The sequence below is a fragment of the Phyllobates terribilis genome, unplaced genomic scaffold (assembly GCF_046119375.1).
Source record: "Phyllobates terribilis strain yellow unplaced genomic scaffold, ASM4611937v1 Scaffold_30__1_contigs__length_15301838, whole genome shotgun sequence".
NCBI lineage: Eukaryota > Metazoa > Chordata > Amphibia > Anura > Dendrobatidae > Phyllobates > Phyllobates terribilis.
The window spans coordinates 3,766,298-3,789,825 of NW_027362790.1; positions in this window are offsets into that span (position 1 = coordinate 3,766,298).

Here is a 23,528-nt window from a genome sequence, read left to right on the forward strand (position 1 = left end):
AAATCTTCCACACAGAACCACGTTTTTAAACTGTAAAAATGTATCCCAATTTGTCATTCAAACATTTGGTTCATTTAGTGAATGACACATTCGAGTAGAGCTCACTTAATTTCCAGGGGTGGGGGGGGGGTTCTCCAGAATCTAAACCTTCCATTACGTGCTTGTTTCTGGAAATCATCCATTGAGTTAAAATGGTCACTAAACCCATAGATGAATTCCCAGACGGGTGTCATTTCCAAAATGGGGTCACTTCAGGGGGGATTCTTTAGTTATGGTACTTAGCGCCTCTGAAAAGTGCCAGAACAGCAGAATCCCCCATGAAGTGACCCCATTTTGGAAATGACACCTCTCTGGGAATTCATCTATGGGTTTAGTGACCATTTACCTATCTACTTATTTTCCCACCACTAGATTAATTTATACAGAGGAGTAGATTGTAAAATTCGGTCACTTGTTGGGGGTTTCCTCTGCTTAGGCACCTCAGGGGCTCTCCAAATGCAACATGGCGTCCGCTATCGATTCCAGCCGAATTTCCATTCCAAAAGTCAAATGGCGCTCCTTACGTTCCGAGCCATGCCGTGCGCCCAAACAGTGGTTTTGCACCACATATGGGGTATCAGCGTGCTCAGGAGAAATTCCACAACACATTTTGGAGTCCATTTTTTCCTGTTACCCTTGCGAAAATTAAAAAATATTGGGTCTAAGGTAATTTTTTGTGAAAAAAAGTTAAATGTTCATTGTTTTCTTCCACATTCCAAAAATTCCCGTGAACCACCTGAAGGGTTAATAAACTTCTTGAATGTGGTTTTGAGCACCTTGAGGGGTGCAGTTTTTAGAATGGTATCACTTTTGGGTATTTTCTGTCATAAATGCCCCTCAAAGTGACTTCAAATAAGATGTGGTCCCTAAAAAAATGTTTTTGCAAATTTTGCTGTAAAAATGAGAAATCGCTGGTCAACTTTTAACCCTTATAGCTTCCTAACAAAAAAAAAATTTTGGTTCCAAAATTGTGCTGATGTGAAGTAGACATGTGGGAAATGTTATTTATTAACTATTTTGTGTGACATATCTGTCTGATTTAAGGGCATGAAAATTCAAAGTTTGAAAATTGCAAAATTTCCAAAATTTTCCGATTTTTTCACAAATAAACGCAAGTGATGTCGAAGAAATTTTACCACTATCATGAAGTACAATATGTCACGAAAAAACAGTCTCAAAATCAGGGGAATCCGTTGAAGCGTTCCAGAGTAATTACTTCATAAAGTGACAGTGGTCAGAATTGAAAAAATTGGCTCGGTCACGAAGGCAAAAACAGGCTCTGGCGCGAAGTGGTTAACGTAGCATCTCAGGTTCTCATACAAGAAGTATTAGAAAAGCAGCTTTTCAAGAGGTTTCAGTAGACTTTTGCTGTGCCCGGGACATTTGCTTACTTGTCTGGGAGATCTCTTTTTTTCTGGAAGCCGACCATCATTTTTAACACGATTGTCTAGAATTATATATGTGTGTATATGTTGCACCCCTGTGGGTTCAGTCGCCACAGAGGTACTGCATCTCACCCAGAGGTGTGGTATCTCACTCTCAGGTAAGGATAGAGTGCTGCCCGGGACCCTAACACCTGAATCCAACACTACACTACTCCAGACCAGCAGGAGGGGCAAGATGCGTCGCTTCCCTTCTGAGCCCTGTCCCTGGCTGGAGTGGGGGGAACCAAAATAGGGGGAACCATGTAGTGGGTGTGGGTGGAGGAAGTAAATCAGGGGAGCTCAGTAAGAAGTGATATAAAAAGAAGGTGGAACAATCTAGAAGGGTTCTTCAGTGAGAGGAAGAGTTGGGAGCAGGAGCTCTGTAGGAGCTCTGCTCAGGAGGAGGGCCTAGCCAGAGAGGCCCAAGACTGATGAGAGAGAGAGAGGAGCAGGAGAAAGGCTCCAGGAGCATGGAAGGGATCCCAGGGGTACGGGCAGTGCTGGAGGCCACCTGTATGCCCGAATCTGCCAGGCGGCGGAGAGATCAAGCCGCAGAGGGGACCGGCCCCTAACTAGTGAGAATTACAAAGTTCAACTAGGAACCGGAGGCTTCTGTACTTTCAGGGTGCAGTTGCCACATCCGCACTCAAGTCGCCAAAAAGGTAACCACATAGGATCCAGGGAACTCCAGGTTGCCCAGAAAGATCCGAGGATACCGACTAGGGACATTGTTTGGCGAGGCACAGGGCAAGAAGGGTGAGGGCCAGCGCAGAAAGACGGCTGAGAAGGTCATATAGAACGGGGTCCTGTCAGGCACTCTTGAAACACCTGGGAGTTTGCTGCACCCCTGCCTGGTGAAAGCAGCGCGATGTGGGAGGTCGTAGTCCAGAAAGTGTAACCTGAGGAACTAAACAACTGTGAGTAAGCCCTGAAGACTGCACCCCACTGTCTCTGTGAATTATTCTGGCCGCGCCATCACCCCCTGCACTACAACTGCAACAGCAACATCCATAACATCTCAGCACAGCACTGGAGCTAAGCTCTACCTGTGGAGGGGTAAACCAACTGTGCTGCATTTACACCAGCTCCAGAGGACCTGCTCCGCAGCGGCGGCTCCATATAGCCGCATACCACAGATGGCGTCACGAACTGTATATAAAAACTATATATCCCCTGTAAATATCTCCTTTTATTGACCGCCCTGGGTCACGGACCGGGTCACCGCCACTGTGATATCTCCCCTGCACCGACCGGCCCTGCACTGAGTACCCCACGGCCCAGGGGGCGCGTCATATATTATAGCTATATAGATTGATGACTGTCAATCTTCCTTAATCTGGGGCTCCATGCAAGATCTCGCCTCATGGGATAATTCTGAGAAAGGTCAAGAATGGGTCTTTCAGCAGGACAATGACCCGAAATATACAGCCAGGCAACTAAGGTGTGGCTCCGTAAGAAGCATTTCAAGGTCCTGGAGTGGCCTATCCAGTCTTCAGACCTGAACCCAATAGAAAATCTTTGGAGGGAGCTGAAACTCAATGTTGCCCAGAGACAGCCCCAAAACCTGAAAGATCTGGAGAAGATCTGTATGGAGGAGGGGGCCAAAATCCCTGCTGCAGTGCGTGCAAACCTGGTCAAGAACTACAGGAAATATCTGACCTCTGTAATTGCAACAAAGGTTTCTGTACCAAATATTAAGTTCTGTTTTTCTATTGTATAAAAATACTTATTTCATGCAATAATATACAAATGAATTATGTAAAAATCATACAAAGTAATTTTCTGTATTACTTTTAGATTCTGTCTCTCACAAGTGAAGTGACCTACGATAAAAATTACAGACCTCTCCATTCTTTGTAGGTGGGAAAATTTGCAAAATCGGCAAAGTATCAAATACTTATTTTCCCCACTGTAGAAATGAGCACATACAGTACAGACCAAAAGTTTGGACACACCTTCTCATTTAAAGATTGTTCTGTATTTTCATGACTATGAAAATTGTACATTCACACTGAAGGCATCAAAACTATGAATTAACACATGTGGAATTATATACTTAACAAAAAAGTGTGAAACAACTGAAAATATGTCTTATATTCTAGGTTCTTCAAAGTAGCCACCTTTTGCTTTGATGACTGCTTTGCACACTCTTGGCATTCTCTTGATGAGCTTCAAGAGGTAGTCACCGGAAATGGTTTTCACTTCACAGGTGTGCCCTGTCAGGTTTAATAAGTGGGATTTCTTGCCTTATAAATGGGGTTGGGACCATCAGTTGTGTTGTGCAGAAGTCAGGTGGATACACCGCTTATAGTCCTACTGAGTAGACTGTTAGAATATGTATTATGGCAAGAAAAAAGCAGCTAAGTAAAGAAAAACGAGTGGACATCATTACTTTAAGAAATGAAGGTCAGTCAGTCCGAAAAATTGGGCAAACTTTGAATGTATCCCCAAGTGCAGTTGCAAAACCCATCAAGCGCTACAAAGAAACTGGCTCACATGAGGACCGCCCCATGAAAGGAAGACCAAGAGTCACCTATGCTTCTGAGGATAAGTTCATCTGAGTCACCAGCCTCAGAAATCGCAGGTAACAGCAGCTCAGATTAGAGACCAGGTCAATGCCACACAGAGTTCTAGCAGCAGACACATCTCTACAACAACTGTTAAGAGGAGACTTTATGCAGCAAGCCTTCATGGTAAAATAGCTGCTAGGAAACCACTGCTAAGGACAGGCAACAAGCAGAAGAGACTTGTTTGGGCTAAGGAACACAAGGAATGGACATAAGACCAGTGGAAATCTGTGCTTTGGTCTGATAAGTCCAAATTTGAGATCTTTGGTTCCAACCACTATGTCTTTGTGCGACGCAGAAAAGGTGAACGGATGGACATGCGTGGTTCCCACCGTGAAGCATGGAGGAGGAGGTGTGATGGTGTGGGGGTGCTTTGCTGGTGACACTGTTGGGGATTTATTCTAAATTTAAGGCATACTGAACCAGCAAGGCTACCACAGCATCTTGCAGCGGCATGCTATTCCATCCGGTTTGCGCTTAGCTGGACCATCATTATTTTTTTATTGGTCGCGGCTGGCGTCCGCGACCAATTAGCACAGCAGTGTTTAAATGTGGCGGCAAGATCACTGATTGGTCGCGGCCGCTATTTAAATGTGGCGCCCAAATCGGTGATTGGTCGCGGGCAGCGGCCGCGACCAATCAGCAGAGCGGTGTTTAACTTTAGCGCCAAGATCACTGATTGGTCGCGCTCTCCGCACGCGACCAATCAGCTAATCGTATTGGCGAGGAGCGGAATTGTATTAGTGAGGACCGGGGAGCGCCGCAGCCTGTGCGGTTACTTCTGCTGCGAGAACCCGGGACATGAGCGACTGCTCGCAGCAGAAGTATCCCGACCCGCAGCGCCGCTCCCCGGTCCTCCCTTCACACCCTAGCCGCTGATGTCACCACAGTATCCGCATGGTGTTACAAATGTCCGGACATTTGTGTTAAAAATCGCTGATTGGTCGCTGGCGCTGCCCGCGACCAATCACCGATTTGGGCGCCAAATTTAAATATCGTCCGCGACCAATCACCGATCTTGGCTCCACATTTACACACCGCTGTTCTGATTGGTCGCGGCCGACATTTAAATTTGGCGCCCAAATCGGTGATTGGTCGCGGGCAGCGCCAGCGACCAATCAGCGATTTTTAACACAAATGTCCGGACCTTTGTAGCACCATGCGGATACTGTGGGGACATCAGCGGCTAGGGTGTGAAGGGAGGACCGGGGAGCGGTGCTGCAGGTCCGGATACTTCTGCTCCGAGCGCCCGCTCATGTCCCCGGTTCTCGGAGCGGAAGTATCCGCACAGGCAGCGCCGCTGACATCCAGGCGGCTAGGGTGTGAAGGGAGGACCGGGGAGCGGCGCTGACATCCAATTGGTCGCGGCCCCTATTTAGATCTGCCGCACAAATCGGTGATTGGTCGCAGTCTTGGCCCGCGACCAATCACTGATCTTGGCGCCAAAGCTAAACACTATTGTGCTGATTGGTCACGGACGCTGACCGCGACCAATCACCGATTTGGGCGCCAAATTTAAATATCGGCCGCGACCAATCACCGATCTTGGCTCCACATTTAAACACCGCTGTGCTGATTGGTCGCGGCCGATATTTAAATTTGGCGCCCAAATCGGTGATTGGTCGCGGGCAGCGTCGGCGACCAATCAGCACAGCGGTGTTTAAGTCTTGCGCTAAGATCAGTGATTGGTCGGGTCCGAAGACCGCGACCAATCATCGAATCGTCTTGGTGAGGACCGGGGAGCGGCGCTGCCTGTGCGGCTACTTACGCTGCGAGAACCCGGGACATAGCGGGCGCTCGCAGGAGAAGTATCCCGACCCGCAGCGCCACTCCCCGGTCCTCCCTTCTGCATGGAGGTCAGTGGCGCAGGCGGTCCTTCCGCTGATACCGGCCGGGAGATGAGCGCCTCGCGCCGCTCATCTCCCGGATGCATCTCAGTCCCGCAGATGGGTCCGGCGGTCGGGTTCCTTCTGCTGGTACCGGCCGGGAGATGAGCGCCTCGCGCCGGTCATCTTCCGGCTGCATCGCCGCTGAGCTCCGTCCCGCAAATGAGCCGCTAACGGCCGCCATCTTTTTTCAGAAATCCCGCGGCGCTGATTGGCCGCTGGCGGACCAATGAGCGACGCGGGATTTCCTGGACAGACAGACACACAGACAGACAGACAGACGGGATAAGACGATTATATATATAGATTAACATTCACATTGTGCTACATATGCGTGCAATCATTAGGATTTTTTTGGGCAATCATGTTATAGGCATATATCTAATATATATATAATTGTCTTATCCCATCTGTCTGTCTGTCTAGAAAATCCCGCGTCGCTGATTGGTCCGGCCGCGGCCAATCAGCGACGCGGGATTTCAGAAAAAAGATGGCGGCCGTTAGCGGCTCATCTGCCGCACGAAGGTCAGCGGCGATGCAGCCGGGAGATGACCGGCGCTAGCCGGTCATCTCCCGGCTGATCACAGCAGAACTACCCTGACCGGCGGCGCCGCTGACCTCCATGCGGCTACCGTTGGGAGATCAGTGGCTAGGACCGCTGATCTCCCGACGGTAAGTGTGAAGGGAGGACCGGGGAGCAGCCGGTCATCTCCCAGCTGCTAGCAGCGGAAGTACCCGCATAAGCAGCGCCGCTCCCGGGCCCACACTAATACGACGCTGATTGATCGCTGCCGACGGCCGCGACCAATCAGCTATATTGGCGCCAAGTCTAAACACTGCTCTGCGCCAATCAGCACAGCGGTGATTAAATTGGCGCCAATATCGCTGATTGGTCTCGGCCGCCGGCCCCGACCAATCAGCACAACGGTGTTTAAACTTGGCGACAATATCGCTGATTGTTCGCGGCCGTCGGCAGCGACCAATCAGCGATATTGGCGCCAAATTTAAACACCGCTCTTCACAGAGGTCAGCGGCGATGCAGCCGAGGTACCCCGACCGGCGGCGCCGCTGACCTCCATGCGGCTACCGTCAGGAGATCAGCGGCTAGGGCCGCTGATCTCCCGACGGCAAGTGTGAAGGGAGGACCGGGGAGCGGCGCCGCCGTTCGGGATACTTCTGCTGCGAGCAACCGGTCATCTCCCGCAGCGCCGCTCCCCGGTCCTCACTAATACAATTCGCTGATTGGTCGCGGCCGGGAACAATAAGCGATATTGGCGCCAAATTTAAACACCGCTGTGCTGATTGCGCACGGTGTACCGCATACATATTATAGAATACCCGATGCGGATGAATCGGGCCACCATCTAGTATATATATATTCACTACTGTCTCTATATATGTGATACTCATGTGTTGGTGACTTGGGGTCCTCCTTTGTTATACTCTGTAGAATTGTCTTTTAATTTTTGCAATATTTATTTTAGCGTCAATAAGCACCTATTGTTTCAATTTGGTGGTATCTACAATCATATATATGTATATACATACAGCATATATATACTGTATAAGATCTGATGTCTGTAGTCACAGTATGTCAGCAATGTACAGTATGTACTTTATTGTGCACTGACATTAGATCATATATGCCCTGGACTGATCCTGCACCGACTACCAGACATCACATTGTATAGATGGCAGTATAGATATAATCTGTGATGTCCTGTACAGGGCCGGCTCCAGGTTTTCGTAGGCTCAAAAGAGTCTCAGTGGCCCCTTTAACACATACCACAATTCATGATGCACAGATAAGGCGGAGAAATATAGATATAGTACAATGCCAAAAATTTCACTTACAGTATTTTTCGGACTATAAGACGCACTTGTTTCCCTCCAAAATTTTGGAGGGAAATGGGGGGTGCGTTTTATAGTCCAAATGTTGGGGGGGGGGGTATATATATGTGGGGTGTGGGGGGAGCGGTAGAGGAGCGGGGCACAGGAGGCAGCAGCCGCCCGCTGCAGCCTACACTGTCCCCGCTGCTAAAGAAAATGAATATTCATGCTCCTTATTAGCAGCACACAGTGCAGCCGCGCTGTGGCTCCTGCCAGAATCGCCTGTGCCCGCTGTTAAAGGGCATGAATATTCAACCTCTCTCCACGCCCATGAGCATGGTGAGGGGGTGAATATTCATGCCCTTTAATAAGCGGGCACACGCGATAGCGCGGCAGTAGCAGGAGCCGCAGCGCGGCTACGGTGTGTGCCGGCTATGAAGGAGAGTGAAGTCACTGCTCCCAGCGCACACAGTCCCGGCATGGGGAGCAGTGACTTCTGGCAGCTGATCTCTCCTTGTGAGCCATGCATGCCAGTGATGTCATGCGCGGCTCACATGGAGGGATCAGTGCGGGCAGACAGGACGCGGCGCTGGAGGAGAGAAGAAAGGTGAGTATCAGTGTTTATTTTCTTTTATGTGCAGCATGATGAGGATTAGGGGGACCATGCATACCAGGATAAGGAAGAGGGGGCAATACATACCAGGGTAACGCTGAGGGGGCCATACATACCAGGGTAACGCTGAGGGGGCCATACATACCAGGGTAATGCTGAGGCGGGCTTTACATACCAGGGTAACGCTGAGGGGGCCATACATACCAGGATAACGCTGAGGGGGCCATGTGCAGCATGATGGGGATTAGAGGTGCCATACATACCAGGACAGCGATGAGGGGTGCCATGCATACCACTATACCAGGATAAGGATGAGGGGTGCCATGCATACCGGGACAGGGATGAGGGGTGCCATGCATACCGGGACAGGGATGAGGGGTGCCATGCATACCGGGACAGGGATGAGGGGTGCCATGCATACCGGGACAGGGATGAGGGGTGCCATGCATACCAGGACAGGGATGAGGGGTGCCATGCATACCAGGGTAACGCTGAGGGGGCCATGTGCAGCATGATGGGGATTAGAGGTGCCATACATACCAGGACAGCGATGAGGGGTGCCATGCATACCACTATAGCAGGATAAGGATGAGGGGTGCCATGCATACCGGCACAGGGATGAGGGGTGCCATGCATACAGGGACAAGGATGAGGGATGCCATGCATACTGGGACAGGGATGAGGGGTGCCATGCATACCGGGACAGGGATGAGGGGAGCCATGCATACCGGGACAGGGATGAGGGGAGCCATGCATACCGGGACAGGGATGAGGGGTGCCATGCATACCGGGACAGAGATGAGGGGTGCCATGCATATCGGGACAGGGATGAGGGGTGCCATGCATACCGGGATAGGGATGAGGGGTGCCATGCATAACGGGATAGAGATGAGGGGTTCCATGCATACGAGGATGGGGACCACGTATAAAAGGAAGGGGGGGGGGCATATATACCAGGATGGGGGATATTGTCAGAATTGGGGGACATTACCCCTATACCAGTGTCAGCAGAAGACCCCCTCCCCCTTAAAAGTGCATCATGAACACATTTTTGGCTTATATTTTTATTTTCCTCCTCTAAAACCTAGGTGCGTCTTATGGTCCGGTGCATCTTATAGTCCGAAAAATACGGTACTTCTTACATTACATGAGTGATATCTATTGTAAATTCTATAATAGCTCAGAAACCGGCGAATCCTCACAGTGCATGGGGCGTGTCAAGGGGGGATTCAAAAGTTTTCATTTTAGACTGTACATTATAGTCCTCCAAACAGTATTGTGGGCACCACATAGTCCTCCATACAGTATTATGGACACCACATAGTCCTCCATACAGTATTATGGACACCACATAGTCCTCCATACAGTATTATGGACACCACATATTCCTCCATCCAGTATTATGGGCACTACATAGTACTCCATACAGTATTATGGACACCACATAGTCCTCCATACAGTATTATGGACACCACATATTCCTCCATCCAGTATTATGGGCACTACATAGTACTCCATACAGTATTATGGGCACCACATAGTCCTCTATACAGAATGGGCTCCATACTGAATAATGGACCCCATATAATGTTCCATAAAGAATAATAGGCCCCATATAATGCTCTATACACAATAATGAACCCCATATAATGCTCATTACACCATAATTGACCCCATATATTACTCCATGCAGAATAATGGGCCCCATAGAATGCTCCATAGAGAATGGGCCCCATATAATGCTCCATAGAGAATGGGCCCCATATAATGCTCCATAGAGAATGGGCTCCATACATAAAAAATAAATAAAATACTCACCTCTCCTCATACCCTGCTGGCTACAGGTCCTGTCTCTTCAACACTGAGACGTCACAGAGTCAGAAGACGCAGAGGAGACTGGACCTGCGGCCAGCAGGGTATGACGAGAGGTGAGTATTTCAAACACCGTAAAGCACGGAGGGGGGGGTACACCGGGCCCCCCCAACTCACAGGCCCAATAGCGTTCCAGTGTCCCCAACTGTGAGTGCCCCCCCCCCCCCTCTTGCCCAGGGCCCTGGCACTTGCCCTGGTGCAATGGATGGTTATGCCGGCTCTGGCCCTGTAGCTGGTGCAGGATCAGTCTGGGGCAGGGGTCTGTATAGTAAGGTCTGAAGTGTCTCGATCTCAGGTCCGATGTGATTTGAACATTCATACAGATCGAGAGCCGATGATCTCACACTGACAGCGCGACCCCAACCTGCTTGAAGGGTCCATCTGCTACAATAAATCTTTCTGATCCTCAGCAGAGCGACCATAGATAACATTCAGGATCTGGCCCTGGACTTGTCAGGAGGTGAGCAGCGTCCTGCCACTTCCACACTATACAAAAAGTATAAATCTCCTGTCCTGACCACTATCCGGAGCTCAGGCTAAGGCCACGGCCCCACTAGCAGTATTTGGTCAGTATATTTTCTCAGGAGTGGGAGCCAAAACCAGGTCAGTAACAATCAGAGAAAAGGTATAATAGAAACAAGTCACAAATTCTGCATTTATCATCAACTCCTGGTTTTGTCTCCCACTCCTGTGAAAAAATACTGACCGAATACTGACCGAATACTGATAGTGGGGTCGTGGCCTTACAAGAATCAAAGATGTCTGCCCTCTCGTACTGCTCAGCGGCTGAAGCTTCTCTCCGGCAGGCATAAGAACGTGGCCTGTGCCGGCTGTTCTGGGCTGCAGATGCCCAGCTGGCACATGTACACAATGAAAGATACAGGGCCGCCCTGCAGTCTGTAAAGAAGCAGCTGCTTGGCGACTGGCTTGGAGGGCATGTGCCCCTCTGGCCCACCTCGCCCCTGCTCAATATGATACCATCTTTTTCATTACTTGGTGAGGTTAGAAGAAATTTCACTCCAAGACAGTGGATTTTGTACTTTATTCCAGTATATTTATACACAGAAAACATGGCAATGAAAAACAAGTAGATGCACGTGCATAAAAATGTCCCAACATTAATTAACAAAAACCTTTAAGATACAGATAATACTTGTATACAAAAATATTAACACATTCTCAAATTGTATATAAAGTGCACAAAAGTCAATAGCCCTGACATATAGTGTACACAGGGTCCCGTCCCCCCACATGGTATACACAAAATACAATGTCATCCAGGAAATAACAAAAAATAACAAATACATTTAATCTATTCTGAAATCCCATGTCTATGCAAGATAATAATATGTAAAATTCTACAGTGTCAAAGAAATGAGCTAGAGACTACTACATGGCGATGATGCCTACAACAAGATAATGCCCAGCTAATGCTGCAAATGATACAAATATTACCAGTCACCCAATTAGACACATGAGGTCCGGGCAAGTGATTTTCTACAGTTCATTGACCTCTATGATGACATCTAATATTTTCAATCATTTATAGAGCGGGGTACATTCGGCCTCATTAATAAATCTGCTCACTAGAAAACTAGTAGCCCATACTAACCAATTAGAGCTCAGCTAAGGTTGTTTTAACTGACCTGGAAAAGTAAAAGCTGTTCTGTGATTGGCTGGGATAAGTAAAAAGGCTGTTTTAATAAATGATTCCCAATGTACCAAGCCCCGCCATAAATGTTATTGATTACAGTAGGGGCCACAATATCCCATGTGTATAGTCATCACATTCATCTTATTGTCTGCGGTTACCTTGGGACATGCTATATTGAAATGTAAGATGATATCAGTGGGGTCCATGAGGCAGAGCAGTGTGTGGTACGTGTGACATTTCCTAATATCCAGCAATCAATACTGTACCTTGGTCTGGAATGCAAAGTCTGCGTGGACAAGGAAGGGGCTCCCTGATGCCAGCTGTAAAACCCGTCGCTCCACCATCACGCTCATCACCGTCAGCAAGCAGGGCTCTTTTGCCGATGATCTTAACAGCAAAATGTTTGCGGGTAGATGAATCTTCCGCCAGCAGGACCGTTCCATAGCATCCCCGGCCAAGCACTTGATGGAATAATAATCTCCTCTTGATGGTATCAGAGACTGTGCTTTTGGAGCCGGTTGGCCGAACACCGCTGCTTCCTTCAGCTTCTTCAGCCTTCTGCTTTAGATCCATGGGTTTCTGTCCTAATGTAATCCTTCTTCTTTTCTTCTCCTTTTTGTCCCCTGATGAGATGAAGATGGCTCCTCTCTTCTTGGCTCCCATCTTCTGACTTTCTACCTTCTCCTTTTCTTCCACTTCTTCTTTCTTCTGGACTGGTTGTTTTGTCCTGTTGACTGAAGACTTCCTCTCATCATCAGATGTGTCATGGGAAGGTCTTAGTCTCTTCGCTCCTTCTCTCCTCACCACATTCTCCTCTACTTCTTCTTTCTTCTGGACTGGTGGTTTTGTCCTGTTGACTGAAGACTTCCTCTCATCATCAGATGTGTCATGGGAAGGTCTTAGTCTCTTCACTCCTTCTCTCCTCACCACAATCTCCTCCTCTTTTATATCCATATTATTGCTTTGCTTAGAGTTAGCCGACATCTCCTCCACTGTTGTTGGTCAATTCCAACTGTCACTTCCAACTGTCACTCAGTGCACTTCATATGGAATCATCATGCATGCACCACCACTGGTCATGTGATCAGCATCTGACCAATGATATTTAAGAGATAAATGAACATTAGCTGAGATTAAATATTCAGGTAATATTCAGATATTCTGTGGAACACAAGGTGCCACATTTACTAATAGTAATAGAACTGCACTAAGTCGCCAATTTAATTTACATTGTTACTACAGAGCATCAGATGAATGTAATATAATAAATATTAGCAAGATGTATGATTTCCATCCACTCTACGTATCATAGAAATACAGATGTACTATCTTTTTATATAGAGATGTAGCAGAAGCCATCCTGATTGTTTGCAGCATGCTATGGTGATAGAGAAGCATGCATGACTGTGGCATGGAAATGGTGAGGAGCACCAAAATGGGACATATGATTCATGTAGCCAGGGGCGTAATGTCCGCGGTCGCAGTGGCAGTCACTGCGACCGGGCCCAGGGGGGGTTGGGGCTTGTAAACGCCAGCAGAAATTTCAACAGGATGTGTGTATCGCAGTGCACAGTCGCTTCGGGTCCGTGCGTGACAAATCAGGGGCGGGCTGGGGCGGGGGCAGAGCCGGACTGGGGTGTCTGGGGCCCACCAGGGACATTGACTCCAGGGGCCCACCCACCCTTCAGCTATTTGCAAATACCTGTTAGCCGTTATACCCATTATACTGGCGGCTCCTGCCCATCACTGTGCGCTCACCAGAACTGCGATGTACAATTACTGTAGTTTGCATTAAAGGGTTTTTATTGGTGAAAACAAGTTATCAGCGATGCACAGGTTGGGAAGGTGATCACTTATTTATTGGTGGAATCCGCACTGTCAGAAGATTGTGGCACTTTGAGTATTCGGTGAGATTTTTACCTCTGTATTTATAAGACAAATCCAGGAGTGGAGCAATCCGAGGTCATGTTTTATGCATTTCTCACCCACTCCTGGTTTTGTCTTATAAATACAGAGGTGAAAATCTCACCAAATGCCAACTTGCTTTCTCTGGTGAACCTCTGTAACTGCATCTCTGCTGCTGTGTAATAGTCACAGGGCAGGGAGGGGTTAAACATCCAAATATTTAATATCTATTGGAAATAAAGAGGTTTCCCCTTATTGATATCAGATAAAACAAATGACCAACCACAATCCACTCTACCAAGACCAATATTACCAGATAGAAGGCAGAAATACCACCACACCGTGACCAGATCACATATTACCACCACATAGTGCCCAAATAATGCCACATACAATGCACAAATACCACCACACCATGACCAAAGCACATAATACCACCACATAGTGATCAAATGCTACCAGATACAAGGTATAAATACTGACACACCATGAGACCACATATTACCACCACATAGTGACTGAATAATACCACATACAAGGGACAAATATCGTCATGTCATGACCAAAGCACATAATGCCACCACATAGTGACAAATAATGCTAAAATAATAAAAATGTAAAAAAGCTCAGTATATTGGGTCAGTGTACAGGTTATACAGTGATCACCAGTGACATTATGCACAGGAGCTCTGTATATAGTGTACAGGTTATACAGTCATCACCAGTGACATTATACACAGAAGCTCTGTATATAGTGTCAGTGTACAGGTAATGCAATGATCACCATTGATATTATACACAGGAGCTCTGTATATAGTGTACAGGTAATACAGTGTTCACCAGTGACATTATACACAGGAGCTCTGTATATAGTGTCAGTGTACAGGTAATACAGTGATCACCAGTGACATTATGCACAGGAGCTCTGTATATAGTGTCAGTGTACAGGTAATATAGTGATCACCAGTGACATTATACACAGGAGCTCTGTATATAGTGTCAGTGTGTGTGTGTATAGGTAATACACATACTCACCAGTGATGTCTCTAGGTGAAGTTTTTTATCTGCAGACCGATATATCACATATTCTATGCAGGACTTATCTCTGCAGAAAATAACATAGTTAGCTATAACTGATCACTTCCAGAGCACAAGCCACACTTTTCCCAAGATTTCTACACTGCATGAAATGACAAAATGCAACATAGTGCCGCACTACAGAGTAAAAATAAAACACAAAATACATTTAGGGACTCCATCTTTAATAAAAAAAAAAATCATGAGAGATCAGAGATTATGGGGCCCAGTCAGGGATCGTACATAGAAATCATGTGGTCCAGTCAGGGGCGTATACAGAAATCATGGGGCCAATCAGGTTAGGGGTGTACATAGAGATCATGGGGCCCAGTCAGCGGCGTACATAGAGATCATGGGGCCCAGTCAGCGGCGTACATAGAGATCATGGGGCCAATCAGGTTAGGGGTGTACATAGAGATCATGAGGCCCAGTCAGTGGCGTACATAGAGATCATGGGGCCCAGTCAGCGGCGTACATAGAGATCATGGGGCCCAGTCAGCGGCGTACATAGAGATCATGGGGCCCAGTCAGCGGCGTACATAGAGATCATGGGGCCCAGTCAGCGGCGTACACAGAGATCATGGGGCCGAGTCAGCGGCGTACATAGAGATCATGGGGCCCAGTCAGGGATCGTACATAGAGATCATGGGGCCCAGTCAGGGATCGTACATAGAGATCATGGGGCCGTATGAGGTGAGGCTCTCACCTCCTCAGGGAGCTCTCACAGGGCATCACAGGCCTTAGTATGAAGCAATACTAGAAGACTTGTGGAATTGCTTCATACTAAGGCCTGTGATGCCCTGTGGGAGCTCCTGAGGGCACCATACTGGGGAGGTGAGATCCTCACTTGGCAGTAGTAGGAGCAGCGTCTCCATAGTGTGGCATTCACATCACACTACATGCTGCACTGTACAGGACTCCCAGCCGGCAGCAGGACAGATGAGGAGGTAACTGGGACCAGCGCCGGACTGGAGTACCTGGGGCCCACCAGGAAAAAATCAATCTTGGGGCCCACCAGCACCATGCAGTTACCGTATATAGGAATAACATAAGTCCACAAACTCTTTCAAAATGAATCAACTTTATTAACCAATAAATCTCTGCTGCTGTGCAGTAGTCACAACACAGGGAGAGGTTAAACATCCAAGTATTTAATATGTATTGCAAATAAAGAATGTTCCCATTCTTAATATCCGAAAAAACAAATGACTGACAACAATCCACTATACCTAGACTAATAATACCATATAGAAGAGAGAAATACCGCCACACCATGACCAGAACACATACCACCACATAGTGATCAAATACTACCAAGTACAAGGTATATATACTGCCACACCATGAGAAGACCACATATTACCACAACATAGTGACTGTCTGAATAATACCACATACAAGGGACAAATACCGCCACGCCATGACCATGGCACATAATGGCACCAGATAGTGAATGATAATGAAAATGTAAAAAAACTCTGTATATAGAGTCAGTGTACAGATAATGTAGAGATTATCAGTGACATTATACACAGGAGCTCTGTGTATAGTGTCAGTGTAGAGGTAATACAGTGATCATCAGTGACATTATACACAGGAGCTCTGTATATAGTGTCAGTGTAGAGGTAATACAGTGATCACCAGTGACATACACAGAAGCTCTGTATATAGTGTCAGTGTACAGGTAATATAGTGATCACCAATGACATTATGCATAGGAGCTCTGTATATAGTGTCAGTGTACAGGTAATACAGGGATCATCAGTGACATTATACACAGGAGCTCTGTGTTTGGTGTCAGTGTACAGGTAATACAGTGTTCACCAGTGACATTATACACAGGAGCTCTGTATATAGTGTCAGTGTACAGGTAATACAGTGATCACCAGTGACATTATGCATATGAGCTCTGTATATAGTGTCAGTGTACAGGAAATACAGGGATCACCAGTGACATTATACACAGGAGCTCTGTGTTTGGTGTCAGTGTACAGGTAATACAGTGTTCACCAGTGACATTATACACAGGAGCTCTGTATATAGTGTCAGTGTACAGGTAATAGAGTGATTACCAGTGACATTATGCACAGGAGCTCTGTATATAGTGTCAGTGTGTGTGTGTATAGGGAATACACATACTCACCAGTGATGTCTCTAGGTGAAGTTCTTTAACTGCAGACCGATATATCACATCTTCTATACAGTACTTATCTCTGCAGAAAATAACATAGTTAGCTATAACTGATCACTTCCAGAGCACAATCCACACTTTTCCCAAGATTTCTACACTGCATGAAATGACAAAAAAAGAAACATAGCACTGCACTACACAGTAACAGTGCTCCAGTGTCATTCTGTGCCTGCTCATCTGTCAGCAGACATATTTGTCTTATGGCAAAGATCTAAGAGAGATGAAGACAGAAGACCTATGGATTACGTTGGGAGTGAGGATTTTTCTTTATTAAAGATGGAGTCCCTAAATGTGTTTTATTTTTAATAAAAAAAAAAAAAAATTCTGTCTTTTTTTTTTCTGTTTACTAGAAATTGATGGTGGCTATGTCTAATTTGGCGTGAAACCATGAATTTCGGGCTTAGTACCGGCTGATAAGGCAAAGCTGGCCTGGTACTAACCCTATTATTACCCAGGGTGCCACTCACCACCAGGGCCGCTGGAAGAGCCGGGTAAAGCACCTGGAAATGGTGCCATGATGAATGCGCCATTTTCAGGGGTGGCTGTGGGCTGCGATTTTCAGCGTGGAGGGCCAAGAACGCTTGGGCCTTACCATGCTGCGAATCCCAGCCCCCAGCTGCCTGGTTTTATCTGGCTGGCGATCAACATATGGCGGGAAAAAAAAAAGTTAAGTAAGTTTAAAACAAATATTCGGCTTCTCTGTCTTTTGATCGCCAGCCAAGGTAAAGCCAGGCAGCTGGGGGTGGCAGTACGTAGCTGTCTGCTTTATCTGCGGTGAGAATCAAAAATTCATTTTTAAAATTTTCTTTTCACACTTCTATATGTGACAGACCCAACAGTCAATCGCAGATGCTGTCAAAGAGGATGGGCGTCTGTGATTGGCTGTTTGAGTAATGTACAATCAGCCCATACATTCTAGTATGGTACTATGTATGGGCTGCTTTCAGGTTACTCAAGCAGCCAATCACAGACGCCCATTCTCTGTGTCAGCGTCTGTGATTGGCTGTTGGGACTGTCACATATAGAAGTGTGAAAATAAATAAATAATAAAACAAAAATGACATAGCGCTCTGCAGAAATTTTGATTCTCAGCGCAGATAGAGGTGGCAGCCCGTAGCTGTCTGCTTTATCTGCCTGGTTTTACCTTGACTGGCGATCAAAAGTCAGGAAAGCCCAATGTTTTTTTTAAATTATTTAAAAAAATAATTAAAAAAAAAAAATGCGTGGGCTCCCGCCATATTTTGATCGGGGGGGCTGGGGGCTGGGATTCTCAGCATGGTAAGGCCCAAGCATTCTGGGCCCCCCACGCTGAAAACGGCAGCCTGCAGCCACCCCTGGAATTGGCGCATTCATCGTAGCGCCATTTCCAGGCACTTTATCCGGCTCTTCCAACGGCCCTGGTGGGGGGTGGCACGCTGGGTAATAATGGGGTTAATACCAGCTTTGTATTATCAGCTGGCACTAAGCCTGAAATTCATGGAGTCACGCCAAACTACACATGGCCACCATGAATTTCTAGTAAACAGATAAAAAAAAAAAAAACATTACACAGAATTTTTTTTTAATAAAAATAAAACACAAAACACATGTAGGGACTCCATCTTTAATAAAAAAACAAAATCCTCGCTCTGACGTAATCCACGGATCTTCTGTCTCCAGCTCTGCTACATCTTTGCCATCAGACAAATATCAGAGATGAGCAGGCACAGAATGACACTAGAACCCAGTTGTCAGAGAAGTGCTCAGCTGGCCTCCAGCCGCCGACCACGTTTTCCTGATGATATTCATGCCCATTGTCCAGTAGTATTTACTGCCAGCCTCGGCCAGGGGTCCTCCCAGTCACCCCTCCCCCCTATCCCTTCCTCCCAGTCACCCCTCCCCCCTATCCCTTCCTCCCAGTCACCCCTCCCCCCTATCCCTTCCTCCCAGTCACCCCTCCCCCCTATCCCTCCCCGTTTCATACTGACGCGTCGAGATGAGCTGCAGCCGCTGCCTGGAGAGACGCCGGGTCCGTACTCCACAGCGCACACAGGAAGCAGTCCCAGGGCAATGACGTCATCACACTGAGACTGACCTCCTGTGCACGCGCCGGCAGTGTCGCGCTGCGCAGAGGAGGCAGAGGGCCCATCACTAATCATATCGGCAGTGCTGCGAACCGGGGGGGGCCCTCTGTTCAGGGGGTAGGGGGCGGGGCCATCGGGACCCGGGGTTTTTCCCGATCCTCCGGTGGGCCAGTCCCCCCTGCAGAGGGGCATATGTATATATGCAGGTCGGCCACATCCCAGTGGTGCAGACACATCCACACTGCACCCTGTATACTTGTGCACTGCCGTCTGCTGCAGTGGTAGGAGCCGCCTGAATGCATCTTCTTCCTGCCGGAGAGGAGCTTGTGGGCCTGTGCGGTGAGGAGGTGGACGCTGCGCACCTCCTGAGAAGTATATGGCACTCCATGTATCTGTGCACATAGTATACCACTCTAGTATATAGCAGAAAGGAGACATCGACCAGAAGAGTCCAGGCATGTGGGTGATGCTAATAATTATTATATTGATAACCAGGTGGAAGAGGAGGAAATGCAAAAAAAGGGGGGAAATTAAAAACTATACGCAAAGGGGACGTCGAGACAGGAATTACCATTAACACCAGTGGGAATGGATCATGATTAGAACAGCAAAGGGATAATACAGAGAATCAAGCCACAAATTAATCCAGTATATAAAAATATATATACATATCATTAGTTAGATATATCTGTACATATGATTGTTTAATTATCATAAACTTTACATAAAGTGCAAGTGTGACGCCTCTACTCTTAAAGCCCGTGTTTTACCCTGGGTGTTGGGGGACTCGGTGTCGGGCCCTGTGATGGAGAGGTGGGATGCAGCCGTGGCCCGGGCCCGACCCGTGCTCAGGGCCATCACATTAGAAAGAGATGGTGTGGGCTAGGATAATTATCTCTCCCAACTAGTGCAGGAACCAACGAGAGGGAAGGCCGTGTTGGACTTAATATTGACTAATAGGCCTGATAGAATAACTGAGGTACAGATAGGGGGGCACCTAGGTAATAGCGACCATAATATTATCGACTTCAAAATGCCCTTCAGTAGGGTTATCAATAAGGGAACAACAAAAACATTAAACTTTAGGAGGGCGAAGTTTGATCAGCTGAAAGAAAGCCTTCAACTTATTGACTGGGACAAAGTTCTTAATCAAAGGAATACGAATAGTAAATGGGAAACCTTCAAAAGAATTCTGAATACTCAGTGCGAGAGGTATATACCGTATGGGAATAAAAGGGCCAGAAATAAGAGGAAACCAATATGGTTGAACAAGAACGTAAAAGGGGCGTTAAATAGCAAAAAAGAGGCATTCAAGAGATTAAAACAGGAAAACAGTAAGGAGGCACTAATGTGTTACAAGGAAAAAACGAGAACCTGCAAAAAACAAATAAAAATAGCGAAGGAGGAAACAGAGAGACGTATTGCTAGGGAAAGTAGATCAAATCCCAAACTGTTCTTTACGTATATAAATAGTAAAAGGATTAAATCGGATAATATTGGACCGATAAAAAGTGAGGAAGGCAAAATCATAGAGAAAGATGAGGATAAAGCTAATCTATTAAATAATTTTTTTTCGACAACTTTCACAAAGGAAATCGAACTAACAGGAGAAATGAGAAGTGACAAGCTTAATCCTCCACTAAGTATGACAAATCTAACCCAAGCTGGGGTACAGAAACGCCTCAGTAACATTAAAATAAACAAATCACCAGGACCTGATGGCATACACCCACGGGTACTAAGGGAACTAAGTAATGTGATAGACAGACCGTTATATCTTATATTTAAGGACTCTGTTGAGACTGGGTCTGTGCCACTTGACTGGCGACAGGCGAATGTAGTGCCAATATTCAAAAAAGGAGCGAAAAGTGACACCGGAAACTATTGGCCGGTGAGTCTGACGTCCGTTGTGGGCAAAATTTTTGAAAGCTTCATTAAAGAGGCAATTATGGAGCATCTTGATGCTAATAATCTTTTAATCCCGAACCAACATGGATTCATGAGGAATCGCTCCTGCCAAACAAACCTGATTGACTTCTACGAGGAGGTTAGCTCTCGAGTAGATCAGGGGGAACCAGTGGATGTCGTGTATCTCGACTTCTCAAAAGCTTTCGATAGCGTGCCACATAATAGGTTGGTATACAAAATGAGAATGATGGGGCTGGGGGAAAATGTCTGCAAGTGGGTAGCTAACTGGCTAAGGGATAGAAGGCAGAGGGTGGTTATAAATGGAATATACTCAGATTGGGTAAGCGTCACTAGTGGGGTACCACAGGGGTCTGTACTAGGCCCAATGTTATTTAATATCTTTATTAACGACATAGTCAACGGGATAAATAGTAAAATATCAATATTTGCAGATGACACAAAGTTATGTAAAACAATTAATACAAAAGAGGACAGTGCAGACCTACAGAGGGATTTGGATAAGCTGGGTAGGTGGAGCATTAAATGGCAAATGAGGTTTAACGAGGAGAAATGTAAGGTCATACATATGGGAAGGAAAAATGGAAGTCACCAGTACTCACTGAATGGGAAATCATTGGGGAATTCAGAGATGGAGAAGGACTTGGGCATCTTGATTGATGGCAAACTAAATTGGAGTGCCCAAAGTCAGGCCGCTGCTGTAAGGGCAAACAGGGTAATGGGATGTATCAGAAGAGGTATAGCTGCAAAGGATGAGAACATTGTTCTTCCACTGTACAAAGCACTGGTCAGACCACACTTGGAATACTGTGCTCAGTTATGGGCCCCAATATATAGAAAGGATATAAATGAGCTTGAAAAGGTACAAAGGAGGGCAACAAAATTAATAAAGGGAATGGAGGGACTGCAATACCCAGAGAGGTTGGCAAAACTAGGACTATTCAGCCTGGAAAAGAGAAGGTTGAGGGGGGACATAATAAATGTGTACAAATATGTTAGGGGACAGTATAGAGACCTTGCCAGGGATTTGTTCAAAAGGAGGGATATTACGGTAACAAGAGGGCATTCACTAAGACTGGAAGAGAAAAGGTTTCAGCACCAGCATAGGAAGGGGTTCTTTACGGTAAGAGCAGTGAGAATATGGAATTCACTGAGTGAGGAGACGGTAATGTCAGATTCACTACACCAGTTCAAGCGGGGACTGGATGCATTTCTAGATACCAGGCAGATTTCAGCATATACTTAAAAATAAAATAAAATAGTAAGTTGATACAGGGATTTATTCTGACTGCTGGTTTCAGAGTCAGGAGAGAATTTTTCCTCAGGTGAAGATTGGCCAAATCATTTGGGGTTTTTGCCCTCCTCTGGATCAACTTTAGCAATTACAGAACTAACAGGTCGAACTTGATGGACGCAAGTCTTTATTCGGCTTTACTAACTATGTTTACAAACTATGTTACTATGTTTTGGAAGAATGTTCTCTGGTCAGATGAGACAAAAGTCGAGCTTTTTGGGAAAAACCATCAACATAGAGTGTACAGGAAAAAAAAAGAGGCATTCAAAGAAAAGAACATGGTCCCTACAGTCAAACATGGCGGAGGTTCCCTGATGTTTTGGGGTTGCTTTGCTGCCTCTGGCACTGGACTGCTTGACCGTATGAAGTCTGAAGACTACCAACAAATTTTGCAGCATAATGTAGGGCCCAGTGTGAGAAAGCTGGGTCGCCCTTAGAGGTCATGGGTCTTCCAGCAGGACAATGACCCAAAACACACTTCCAAAAGCACTATAAAATGGTTTTAGAGAAAGCACTGGAGACTTCTAAGGTGGCCAGCAATGAGTCCAGACCTGAATCCCATAGAACACCTGTGGAGAGATCACAAAATGGCAGTTTGGAGAAGGCACCCTTCAAATATCAGGGACCTGGAGCAGTTTGCCAAAGAAGAATGGTCTACGATTCCAGCAGAGCATTGTAAGAAACTCATTGATGGTTACCGGAAGCGGTTGTTCGCAGTTATTTTGGCTAAAGCTTGTGCAACCAAGTATTAGGCTGAGGGTGCCAATACTTTTGTCTGGCCCATTTTTGGAGTTTTGTGTGAAATGATCAAGGTTTTGATTTTTGCTTCATTCTCTTTTGTGTTTTTTCCTTGCAAGCAAATTAAATGAAGATAATAATACCAAAGAATTTGTGATTGCAATCATTTTCAGGAAGAAACTGAGTATTATCTGTCAGAATTGCAGGGGTGCCAATACTTTTGGCCACCACTGTAATAAGTGAGCTGTCATTTATTCATAAGACGTTCTATTCTTCAGAGCTGAGACTGTAAAATAAAAAGTGAACAATAAAATATCTGATGACTGTTCTGTCACTGTGAGTAAGAAACAGATAATAAAATTAAAGGAAAAAATAACTGAGGGGAGAACCCTGCAGGTTTATTGTCCTTCTATAGCTGTATGGTGGCAGGATGGTGACACTGCTGGAGT